Here is a 12,551-nt window from a genome sequence, read left to right as displayed (position 1 = left end):
ACTTTTTCCAAATGTCAGTCTGGACCCCAGCTTTGTCTCATTAAATTTGACGGAGTCCATTATATTCATCTCCTCCTCTTGCCTGCCAGTCTCAATCAAGAGCTGAGAGGGAGTTGGTGAGGGAGGAAGGGGGTGGGGGCGCTAACCAGAAAGAAAACACTTGTATTCGTTGAAAATGAAGAAATCAGCAGAATACTTTCTCATGTAAGCTATTCTCTAGGAGATGTTTTACCCAATGTCAACATGACACACTAAGTCTGTCCGTTATTTCATTGCAGCTTACAAAGTCAGGCCTAAGATATCGAATATGTCTTAGTGTGTATACGTATTGAGGTTTGTCCACATTGATTCCCCCATTAAATCTTTTTTTTTCTTTGCGTAATCACAGTAGTTTCCTATTGTGGATGTATATCATAAGTTTCCATCAGTTACAAAAATAAAAACAATAACATTACTTAAAGTGAATAAAATAAAAAAGAAGAGTAAGGATAGACATAATTCTATTTTTCAACTGTAAAAAATAGTTGAAGACTGGGTAATAGTATAAGTAAAGTGGATGCAAGACATACATTGTGAATGTTTTGAAGTTTATGGTTTAATGTTAAATGACAAGATGAGATTGTATTAAATGCTGGATTTTTTTTTCATTTCCTTTTTTTTGTTGGTTGTTTCTTTGGACATACAATGATTATTTTCTTCTTGTCTTACCATTCTTCCGTGTCATCGTATAATTCATTTTGAATCAAAGCTGACTCGATTTGGAATTCCTTGGATGACCATGACCTGGACAAATGAGAAGCTACAGTGACTTATCTGATCACAGGTAGAGCATAGCTGTTTAGCTGCCAGACCTTGTTTATGCCATTGAGCTCACTCTTTAGGACCTGCCTTACTTGCATTAGGTATTTGGCAGTTTCTGGTTTCCTAGTAGTAAGTAAGTAAGTCATTTTTATTTATATAGCGCTTTTCCAGACCAGGGTCACAAAGCGCTTAAACAATCAAAACAATATTCAATAAAGTAGCCTCTTTGTGGTTTCCATTTGCATGTTGTATGTCAAGGTATTTGTAGCTCCTTTCCACATCTGCAATTCTAACTTACTTTTTCACTATTCGACCACACATCTGCAAACTGAGTGGCCTTTCCAAAGGCTCTGCTGTGGATCTTGGTACTGTGTATCAGTGAGTCAGTGTCTTGCTCACTTGTCGTAGAGCTTGATGTCTTCCATGTAGTGGAGGTTACTGATGTTGGAGTCAGTATCCATAGCCATTCTTGTTTATTATTGCCCTGAGGGGGTTCAGGCATATGTAGAACAGTATTAGGGATTGAGCAACTCCTTGTTTATGATACATTGAATGGGGACCTTAAATTGGCCTTAACGATGGTGCTCCATTGCCTAGTTGAGTAAGCAATGAAAGCCCTTGGCATCTTGTTAACCTTGTAAAGCTTCAGACATTCCAGGATCCCATTGTCGAGCATGGAGTTGTAGACTTTCTTGCAATAAATTTGTCTGGTTTTTCAGTTTTGGGAGATTGTTCTGTCAACCCGCATCTAGTGTATCGCTCCAATGATATTTTTACCAGTGGCCTTCTGTGTCAATGTAGCGATTCATGTGTACTGAATCATCTTGTGCCAATAATGTCCAAGGCCAGGAGTTTTTCTTCAGCCGTTAACAAAGTCTCAGTTATGGACATCTGCCTGCACCTGTCTGTAATTCTTTCTGTAATTCTGGGTAGGTTGCACCTACCCAGACTATCAGTGCACCTTTCTCCGTGACACCTCGACAGCATCATTAACGTGTACGTCTTGAATCTCTAGTTGAATTTAGCAGCTGCCATTTGATTTTTGGGTGTAAGCATTGACTGTGGTTATCGTGCCTCTTTATGTAAACGAATTACCGGTTACCATTCCAACAGAGCCTTGTTCTCATATTGTGTTCTTTGCCATCTGCATCTTGCTCCACTATCCCATTTATCATCACAATGCTCTTGTTCCTCAGCATTTGATGCAGACCTTTTCGACTTTGGCAACATTAGTCACAGCAAGTCTGTGTGTCGCTCATTAAATGATGAGGTAAGTGGTAGCATAAAGGCCATTTGCCCAAGGACCTACACTGGAAGAAGTAATTCCCTCTGCTATCTGTAGGTTTACAAGGTCAAGACTCTTAGGGGCTTTACTGCAAACTCAATGGAACACCACTCTTGAGGCCACGTTTCCATTCAATGTGGCATATATCAAGGAGATGCTCTGTCCCAAGTACTGTTCTGCATAGGCCTGAACCCCCTAAGCAAAGTAATCCACAAGACTGGCTATTAATACTGACTCAATAATTGGATCAGTCACCTTCTCTACTAGGATGACATTAAACTGTAAGCATTGTGACAGAGAAAAGGAATGTTGTCCATACAGTGGTTATTACAACCCTATAAGACAGAAGGAGGGAATGTGATAGAGGAGATGACCATGATTGATCTTTTTCATAACTTTAACTTGGAATTGTAAACTGCACTTTGTATTCGAATTCCTATATATATTTATCTCTATGCTTTTATTTTCTTCTGTCAGCTGCTGTACAGTTATTGGAATCCTAATTTCAAAAGAGATTCATAAAGTACTGATAATCCTGATGAGTCAACTCAATGGCATAAGGTCTAGTCTATTATCAGCAATGCCATGCTTGTGATTAGATCAATAATAATAATAATAATAATAATAATCTCTATTTATATAACGCCTTTCTAGACCAGGGTCACAAAGCGCTTTGACAGCCACACATACTGATGGGAGTAGGCTGCACCACATGGCGCCGAATCTGCCATCAATACGGGTATAGCTGGCCCAAAGATGGAAATAAGTATCCAAAGAGTAGAAACAAAGAACAAAGAAGGAGGCCTGGTAGAGCCTCTATCCAAGATGAAACATAAGCGCCATGTCTACATCAGAATGATGGCCCCCAAGAAATCAAGCACTAAATGAATTTCGAAATCAATGGAAATTAAAGAGGAGTAACCATTATGAGAGTAGAAACCCCCTGCATGGGGTGAACTACCGACAGATATCTGAAATGGCTGATGTGAATAAATCTCACAAATGTCTAAAGTTGGCTGGAGTGATGGACAGCTCAGAGGTACTTGTCCTGAGAAACAGTGAAATCCTCCCACTGGCAGTCGCAGGTAGTAGCCTCACACTTGCAGTCTGGTTCAATCTGTGGTGTGTCTGTGGCATCATGACTCCATGGCTAAAGTGAAAAAAGTTATTCTAAGAGAATGTGGCCCTGCCCTTAATAGCAGCGGGTCAAGGGAAGCGTGTACATATAATATATACTATATATGTGTGCAGTATATGGAATACTATGTTATAAGGTGCTGGGCCACAAAAGAAATGGAGTTAAAGAGGAAAAAAAAAAATTAAAAAAGAATCAACCCTTGTGTTATCTCAGGGTCAAAATGACCCGATGGCCCAAAAATAAACGTGTCGTATCGCCTGTGTTGTCTGTAGTTCAAGGTGAACGCCCTTCCAGGCTTCTAGAAAAACACATGCAATGGTGGAGGTCATTCACCTTGACCCACAGACAACACAAGGGATACAAATAACACATTTTTTGGGGGATAACATATGAAACCAAACCAGTCCCTTAAAATCTCTCTATCACAAAGACTTGAGAATCTTTGTTTCGATTTTAAGAATACAATGATATGATATTGGAGTACAAACCAGAAACAATCTTAAACCAGTATGTGAGGCTAACAACTGAAGAAGCTGTAGAATGTGATAGAAGTGTAACAGAGTAACCAAAAAGCACGTGCTGGTTTGGTGTGTTACAGTACCATTATGGTTCATGACATCTCTCATGTGTGACAGCCAGTGAACAAACTCACATTATGTTTAAATCAGCTTTTGTCATCCTGATGCAGGAAATTAAATGATATCAGCTTGAACAGTGACGCGGGCTGATGAATTAGAAAAAGCTCCAAAATCTTCCATATTCACGAGCCTGGAAAAGAAAAGCAATCATTGACAGTAGTGCACAATGATGGGTTTTGTTCCAGGGATCTCCCTCTTCACCTTTGTGCCTTATACAAGTTCATCCTCTAGTGGAAGTTAGAGGAACTGCAGGGGACAACACCAGGCGCGTTCATGTTGCAGCGTCCAGTTGACTGGAACAAAACCTCTGGCCTCCTTCTTCTCAGTCTACATGTCTAAAGGATGGGTCTGGGTGTTGATGGAGCCTCTTCTTCCCTTCTGACACCAGAGATGGTTGGACTTGTTAGGAGGTAAAGAAAGGCAGCTTTGACAGCAGCAGATGTGTTTTTGTTAAGCCTTCGACGGCTCCCACAAATACACAAATGAAACCAGATGTAACAGAACAGCAAATAGATCATGTGTTTAGACAGCTTCAAATAGATGTCGATGTTTGTGTAACTAAAAATGAAAAGACAAGTATATTTTATGGTTTATTTACCATAATGGGGAATTAAATGGAAGAATGAATGAAAAACTTAGATAAACTGCTACAGATTATCTTGACAAATAAAGGGTGAATTACGTAACCATTTTTTGGTTTGTCTCAAGTGTGTGTCACTAAAATAAAAGTGTCCAAAATCCATTAAACTGTACATAACAAGAGACTCACTGTCAAGCAAAACCTTCTTCAATAACTGATGTGCTTCAATAAATAAATAAAAAGTACATTAATAACTTCAGTAACTTCTATCAGTGTCTGGTAATTAAACTAGATTACGATGATCGCTCTCACGTTTTCAAAATTTCTGTCATTTTTGTTACACTGTACATTTTCACTTTACAACTGGCAGATTTACAAATTCATGCTCTCCATGTGATAATAAATGGAACTGCTTCAATGATTTAGTCAAAAAAATATTTGTTATTTATTTTACATTTTAAAGGACTAACAATATCAGTAATAACTTGTTTGTATTTGTATTTATGTAATTAAGCACTCCTCAATATCAGAATCTGTCATACAAGTAAACACCACGTTAGTCACCAGTTTGTATTAATTGATAGTGGTTTTACTTATTGAAGTTCAATATAATTATGAATGGTCATAAATGATTTTTAGCAGAAATGTCCGTTCACTCAAAGCCACTGACTTTCGATCAAATAACAAATACATGTCCATGTCAATAACTTTGGTTCTATAATGTGTAGCTTTCAATCAAACAAGTCAAACTGGACTTATTCACGTCATGTTCATGAGTCTTGAATGGATTTCAATTTGAAAACAGTTCAAGGGAATTTGGTTTAGACCAAATTTTATTGACTCTTCTTCAGCTCAGTTTCTGATGTCAATTAGCTACAAAACTTGACATCATTGATCAACTTAATGTGAAATAATAGTCTCTTAATAGTGTTGTACAGAAAAAATGGAATCAAGAATTGAGGAGAAATATGTATGAAACTGTCAGCCTGTGATTCTGTCACAGGGGAAAGCAACAATAGACAAGATTAACAGTCAGAAGAGTGTAACTGCAGGGCCGAATTGATCATTCATTACATTACTAAATGTGCATTTGTTCACAATGTGAGAGGAAGGCTCTCATTGGATCAGTTTACTGTTTTACCCTTAAAACAAATGCTTAGTGTTAATTTATTTTATTTATCCTTTATTTATCCAGGTTATTCTCATTGAGATTAAAATCTCTTTTAAAAGAGAGACCTGGCCAGGATGGACAGCAAAACACAGTTACGCATACAAAGAATTGCATACAGTATAAAGTACATTGGTACAATATAAGAAGAAGATACAAGATCACTGACTAAAAACATTCACTCTTGCCGATAGAGTCCGTCAAATTCCTGACAACAGCCATAAATTTGTTAAAAGTCACTAGATTCTCAAACTTGTGCGGCAGATTATTCCACGATGACGGCGCAGAAAACTTAAAAAGTAGTTTTACCCAACTCAGTATGAGCTCGAGGAACATTTATAAGCACTGTATTCTTAGACCTTAACCCATGAGGGACACGTTTTTGACAGAAATATATTGACAGATAACACGGGAGTTTACCTAAAACCACCTTGTAGATAAAAACATGCCAATGACTAAGTCGAATGATTTGTTCCTAAAATAAAAACCTTACTTTAGTTTCAGTTTATTTACCAGGTTTTGTATGTGAATTTTAAAAGATATGTGGTCATCAATCATAAAACCCAGGTATTTGTCAAAAGACACCACCTCATTTTCATGACCTTGGGAAGTTAAAATATTGTGATTTATCTCAATCTTTTTGTAATTTGAAAATAAAATGAATTTGGGTGGGGTTGAAAAAAATGTACTGCTGCTTTAAAGGGCCTTCAATTTATGTGCAATAAAATAAATCATTTAGTTAATTATACCAATTATAATTAATGCCTCACTTTTAATACATTACTAAAGTAATGCCACATAATAAATTAATATATCTTGGACAAATATATCTCTAAAACCCTCAAGTTCAAGAGGAACCCTTTAATCCAAACGTCTGTAAGAACTCAGAAGGCTGACGTCGTCTCATGCAGTTTGTCACACTGAAACTTTTGACTTTTGCTCACAGCAGACACAAAACAAATGAGTGTCATTTGCTAATTCACACCCCTGAACGGTGCCAGCGAGCTGGAAGACAGGTGATAAGCAGCAGACGCACACAGGCAAACTCAACAAATTATTTCATCTGCGGTCACACTGAACTCAGACACCAGACGCCTGCTGGAGGACAAAAGAGAGCCCAGGAGAGACGACAACGTTCCTCCTCACACACCAACTCTGCTGCTCAACCACATTCCTAATCCCACACATCCACGGTGATTATTTCCTGAGAAGACTTGTCAAAAACGTGGCCTGTTGAAGCAGCTTATTAATTAACAAGGAAAGTTATGTTTTGAAATCCCTCTTTATGAGCTTATTTCTCTCTCCGGGTGTGAAATTAATTTTTTGGTTTAATTTGGAAATGAACGGCTGCCTTTTCCTACGCTCTGGCACAATTTAAATTGCTGCGGTAATGGGGGTCAGTCAGGAGTCAATATTATTTCTTTTTGTCTCGTCTGGTGGGACCAGAGGTGAGAAAAGCTCATCAGGAAGCGTGAGAGAGCGGCTGAGGAGACGCAGGGAGGGGTGAAGATATGGATTGGCAGTGCGGTAGGTAAATTAAACATTTCTATCTTGACTGAGTGGAGGAAATGAGGGCCGTGGGGAACTATTGTTGGAGGAATTCTCGCTGCGACCTACCCAACACCGCCAGCACTGCTCTTTCTCTCCTGTTCATCTCAACCAGCTCTTCTGAGCGACATCTTCTCCTCGTCCATGTTGCCGATCTCCTCGCCTCTGCAGCGGTTTTCCTGGAGGAGAAGAAGGAGTGTTGAAAGATAATTCTGTCTGAACATGGGTAAAACAATCCTACCAAGTATTTTTTTCACCTGGAGAGTAACATTTCAGTGGGATATTGACAATGCATCTTGAATATCTTGTTGAGTAAAACAGTATTTGGAGTTCTATCCAAGCAGAAACAATCCAAAGTGTTATTTATCAAAGAATGAATGAATCTTCTTGAATTTGAAGTAATTTATTACTTAATTAAGTATTTAAATTACTTCAAATTATTTTTTAAAGTTGATGGTCAACAACTTACTCACACATTATATCAAATCTTGCAAGAAGTGTGGTGGCTATCAATATATATATATATTTATATATATTTATATATATATTTTTTAATTTAAACATCTTATGAGACTCATCCAAGACATTTTTCGACTGTTTCGATGGCAGATTTATTTATTTCACTATTATAACACACAATTCCAGTCAATAATGAGTTAATAATTATACTACAAATATTATATAAAATATATAATATTAAACTTCTGTATAACATAGCAAAGTTAGTAGGTTTATATTCTGGCTAAATGTACTGCAGGTCACCAAAAAAACATAATGTGAAAATTAAATAAACTAATTCATCATTAAATGAATAATAAATTAAAACATGTTTCAATAAAAAAAAAAGGTTTTACAAACATTATCACACACAACACCACACATTTCCCCTCAGAGACAATTAAAATAGTCCGACTTTGACCATGTCTTTTTTCTCCCTTTCACAAGATCAATAAAGTTTGACTGATTTTAAAACCCGGACGCACATCATATTTACAGGATGTTTTCTAATTAAATACAATTTCCTGAAGGGGATCTCCAGAGGGATCAATAAAGTGTATCTAATCCAGATAAAGCTGTGGTTTTGAAAATGTGACTACTTTGGCGTTCACGTTGTTTCTTTTTTTCTTTTTTTTTTTATTACATAGTGTTATTAAATATTTTTGTTTTTAAATGTTTCAAAAATCCTTTACAAACATTTCTTACGTGTATGTTTAAATGATTTCTGCACTTAAAATAAAGTGATAAATAATTAAGTGTCTACTTTGTCCATTTGTTGATCCTACTTGTGTGACTCAACCTTATTCTTTCCAAATATAGCAACTCAAATCATCTGGTGAGAATATCTTTATTGTGTTAACATTTCAATATCAATAGTGTGATTTTTAAAATACGGAAATTATCTTTAATTACTGACAAATCCTAATTACTTATGCAATATAAATTATTTAATATAATGTGTGCGACAGCAGACTTCTGCTCCTAGGAAGCTAAATTATATATTTACATTTTAGCATTACAGTATTTTTTATTGGAATCAGAAATAATAATGTTTTAATTTGTTTTACTCTTAATAGTATTTTTTTATAATTATAAAAAATATATATTACTTATTAAAAGTATTACATTATCCACATTATCAAAGTTAAAAAAAGAGAAAAATATGTATAAATATTTCAGATATTTGCTTCCTCATTATTAGTATTTATTGAAATACATTTTTCAGTACAATATCTGAACTACTTAATCCCTTAGTAGAGTATTGGGTGGGGAGGGAAGGAAGGGGGCCTACCCCAGATATGCGGGCGAGAGGCGGGGGACACCCTGCACAGGACTCCAGTCTGTTGCAGGGCACACAAAGACAGACAGCCATTCACCCACACCAAGTCCTACGGACAATTTCCCCAAGTTCCCAATCAACCTCTGTATGTTTTTGGACTGTTCGAGGAAACGGGAGTGCCTGGAGTAAACCCACACAACGCGGGGAGAAGATACACATTCTACACAGAAAGGTCACAAGTTGCCTCCCTCCTGACCTGGAATCAAACCAGCAACCCCTCATTTGGAATTATATAAAGTTAATATTTTATTATTATGTATGTGTGTTAATCAAGTGACTATTTAAATTACAAAATTCCCTTGTGTTATCTCAGGGTCAAGGTGAACCGAAGGCCTGAAAACAAATGTCTTTGAGGTATCCCTTGTGTCAAGGTGAACAACCTCCACCACTGCATATGTACTTTAACACTCAGAGACAACACAAGGAATACCTCAAACACATTTGGTTTTGGACCTTGGGTCATCTTGACCCTGAGATAACACAAGGGTTAGAATGTTACCACCAATGCTAAGTTATACAATTAAAATGACCCCTATTATGTTCCCTGAATTTTGAATACATGTTGAGTACATGTTAAATATTTAGTCAGATCAATGCAGATACACTTTAAAATGTTGATGATTGACCCCAGCTCATAACAAACAAGACCAAGATAACCATTGCACTTTAATCCTTGTCCACATCAATAACATGTATTTTAATAACGTGGTCAATTAAATGTTCGCTATAATGGACTTGTGAACAGTGTAGTGCGTCTTCTTTCTCTCGTCCCATTCACCCAGAATAGTCCTTCTGTCCTTAATAATGGCAAAAACCAATGAATGAATGAAAAGAAAAGCACCTTTGTTTGGCACAGAAACACATTCCTGATCACATCCCAGTCGGAGCCACAGGAAATGAGATTCATCCTCTGTTGCGTCATGATGTCGTTCAACTGGGAACACACGAACCCACAGCACCAGACAACGGTTTGAATACTGCATCAAACATAATAAAAGATATACACGGGACATTTAGCATCGATATTTGATTAAATCGAATAAGGGACGATGGTTAAAAGGGAATTAATTTTACCCCGAGACCCAGAATCTCTGCGAAACATTGGAAGAAAACCTGACCTTGCTCATAGCCTTGCTGCGGATAAAGTGGTTGTTGCACCAGATGCTGGAGTCATTATTGGTGAATTACATGTAGACGTTCAGATATGAGAGGTGGTCACTCTCTCGCTCTCCTCCTCACGACCCTGCTCACACACAAATATTGAAACACTGCATTTCTTTCTTGATTCTGTGTCAGCGCAACAAATTCAATTAACAAATCGGAATCACGAGCTACACACATGGACATGCAAGCATGTGCACTTTAGCAAAAATCATAAAATAGGGCTCATAAAATTGTTAACTTAATTAATAACATTTTTTAAACGGACAGACCTTGGGAAAATTTCTGTGGCACAAAAACAATCATGAATACTTCAGTGTTCATTTAACTTTTGAAAGTGTTTGAACTTTAACTTTAAAAGCTCTGAATGTCAGAAATGTGGAAAAAACTTGACGTCAAAGTCATTGAAATTCTGCAGAAAAATACTTCAAGAATGTTCACTGACCTTGTGTTTTGCTTCTCATTCGAAAATATCATGCATTTGTTACCAGCATAGATTCATATAATTGTCATCTACAAGTAAATCATGTCAATGGTATATAAAAATCATGACACTTAGAGTAAATAAAAGTATTGGGTAGTAATTGGAAAACACCAAACGTGTTAAAAATAATTTCTGATGAAACATGAACATTCCTGCATCAGAGTGAGTCAGATTCACATCAAGTATATCTTCTATGTATAGTTCATAGTGGTAAAACTGCAAATCTCTAAAATCAACTATTTAAAAAAAAAAAAAAATCCCATATTACATTATAAAGGTATTATGCAACTTAATGAGATGCTATTAGATACTTCCTCTAAGGCAGACCTGGGCAGAGTGCGGCCCGACTGTATTTATGCGGCCCTGGTAATGTCAAAGTATGATCATGTATAAATGGTTCTAATGCATTAACACATGTATTTTGTATTTATTATGCATTTATATTTCAACATAACACTTTTTCGAGTATATATTAATCCCTCAAAACATTTTTTTATAGTTAGTTGAAGAAATGTTTTAAATAAAACTCATATATACAAGAATAAAATTGCAGCTTATATAGCTTGATAAAAGTCACGGCCTAATGACGAATGTCCTTTTTTGAGGGATTTTTTCATCTTTCTTTTTGCTTTACGGCCCCTAACAACATTCACCGAATATAAAATGGCCCTTGAAGAATTTTAATTCCCCCCCTGCCCTAAGAACATGTACAGCCCGCCCAGTTTTCTGACAGCACACCAAGGATGGTTAAATAATGTTTTAGAAATGGTAATAAATCTAAACTTTAACTCTTCAAAACTGGAGCTCAAGTCAATCCACCAACATCAAAGTTCATTCTTCACCATGGTCAAAACTTAACAAAGCAAAGAAGTTACCTTGGGTGTGTAAAAGATGGATGCAGAGAGGACATGCACACCATGAGAATGTCAGCACATCAACAATCAGCATTTTAGAGAATACTCCAACATGGTTCGTACAGTCCTCATGAAAGCAGATCACAGCAAAACTCACATTTCTCAAAATATCTTAAAAATGTGTTAGCTTTATAACACAATTTTAAATCATCTGAGACAGAACCCAGAATAACGGAGATAGATATGTGTTTATTTTAGTGTACGAGGAGGACAAACTGCTGACAAGGCAGAGTGGGAAGAACGAGAGAAGAGCCAGATCAAAACCTGTCTGTCCTGATTCAAATGATCAGATGAGTCTAAGAGGCTTACAAGGAGAAAATGCAGAAAAGCACTACACCCACTCCGGCACAGGTAAGCTTAAATCACAGATAATCTGCTGTTAACACACCATACAGGGAATCATCCCAGGTCCGGTCTTATCCCCAAATCCTTAAATCCCCGGATTCTGGCTGAAGATGAGACAGAAGTGAAGCCCAACAGTCAAATCAAACCCAGGAGATGTCCGGCAATTACTCAAGTTGCTAAACTCAAGACTTCCTCATCCAGGTGAACGGACGACATTGACTGAAGTACCTTGTGTCTGAGCTAAATGCCATGCAAAGAAGCTTCATTCACTCGAAAACAACCTAATAAAATCATGAATTGATTCATTGGATCGAGCATATCGTCTTCAGGTGGTGGAACCATAACTGAAGGAGAAGTCAATCCTGAACGCCCAGAGATTTCAACAGATTTGTCTTCAAAGTCTCTTGAAAGGTATGGTCTTAATTCACTTCAATTTTCCAAAACACAACAAAGCTCTGAATGTTGGCTTGCAGTCGCATGGATGATGGAATCAATTTATAAAACTTACATTCCAATTTGAGGATTGAAGTAGTAAAATAACATTTAAATAGAACCTCACAATACAACAATACAAACATTTTGGAAAGTCAGACTGCATCTGAGATAAAATGAGAAGAATAGCTAGAAGTTCTCCAAATCCTCCCATCCCTCT

Source organism: Callionymus lyra, chromosome 6 (assembly GCF_982586985.1).
Source record: "Callionymus lyra chromosome 6, fCalLyr1.hap1.1, whole genome shotgun sequence".
In the NCBI taxonomy this organism is placed as follows: Eukaryota; Metazoa; Chordata; class Actinopteri; order Syngnathiformes; family Callionymidae; genus Callionymus; species Callionymus lyra.
The sequence above is the reverse complement of the archived record's forward strand: the minus strand, read 5'-3'. Positions refer to the sequence as shown.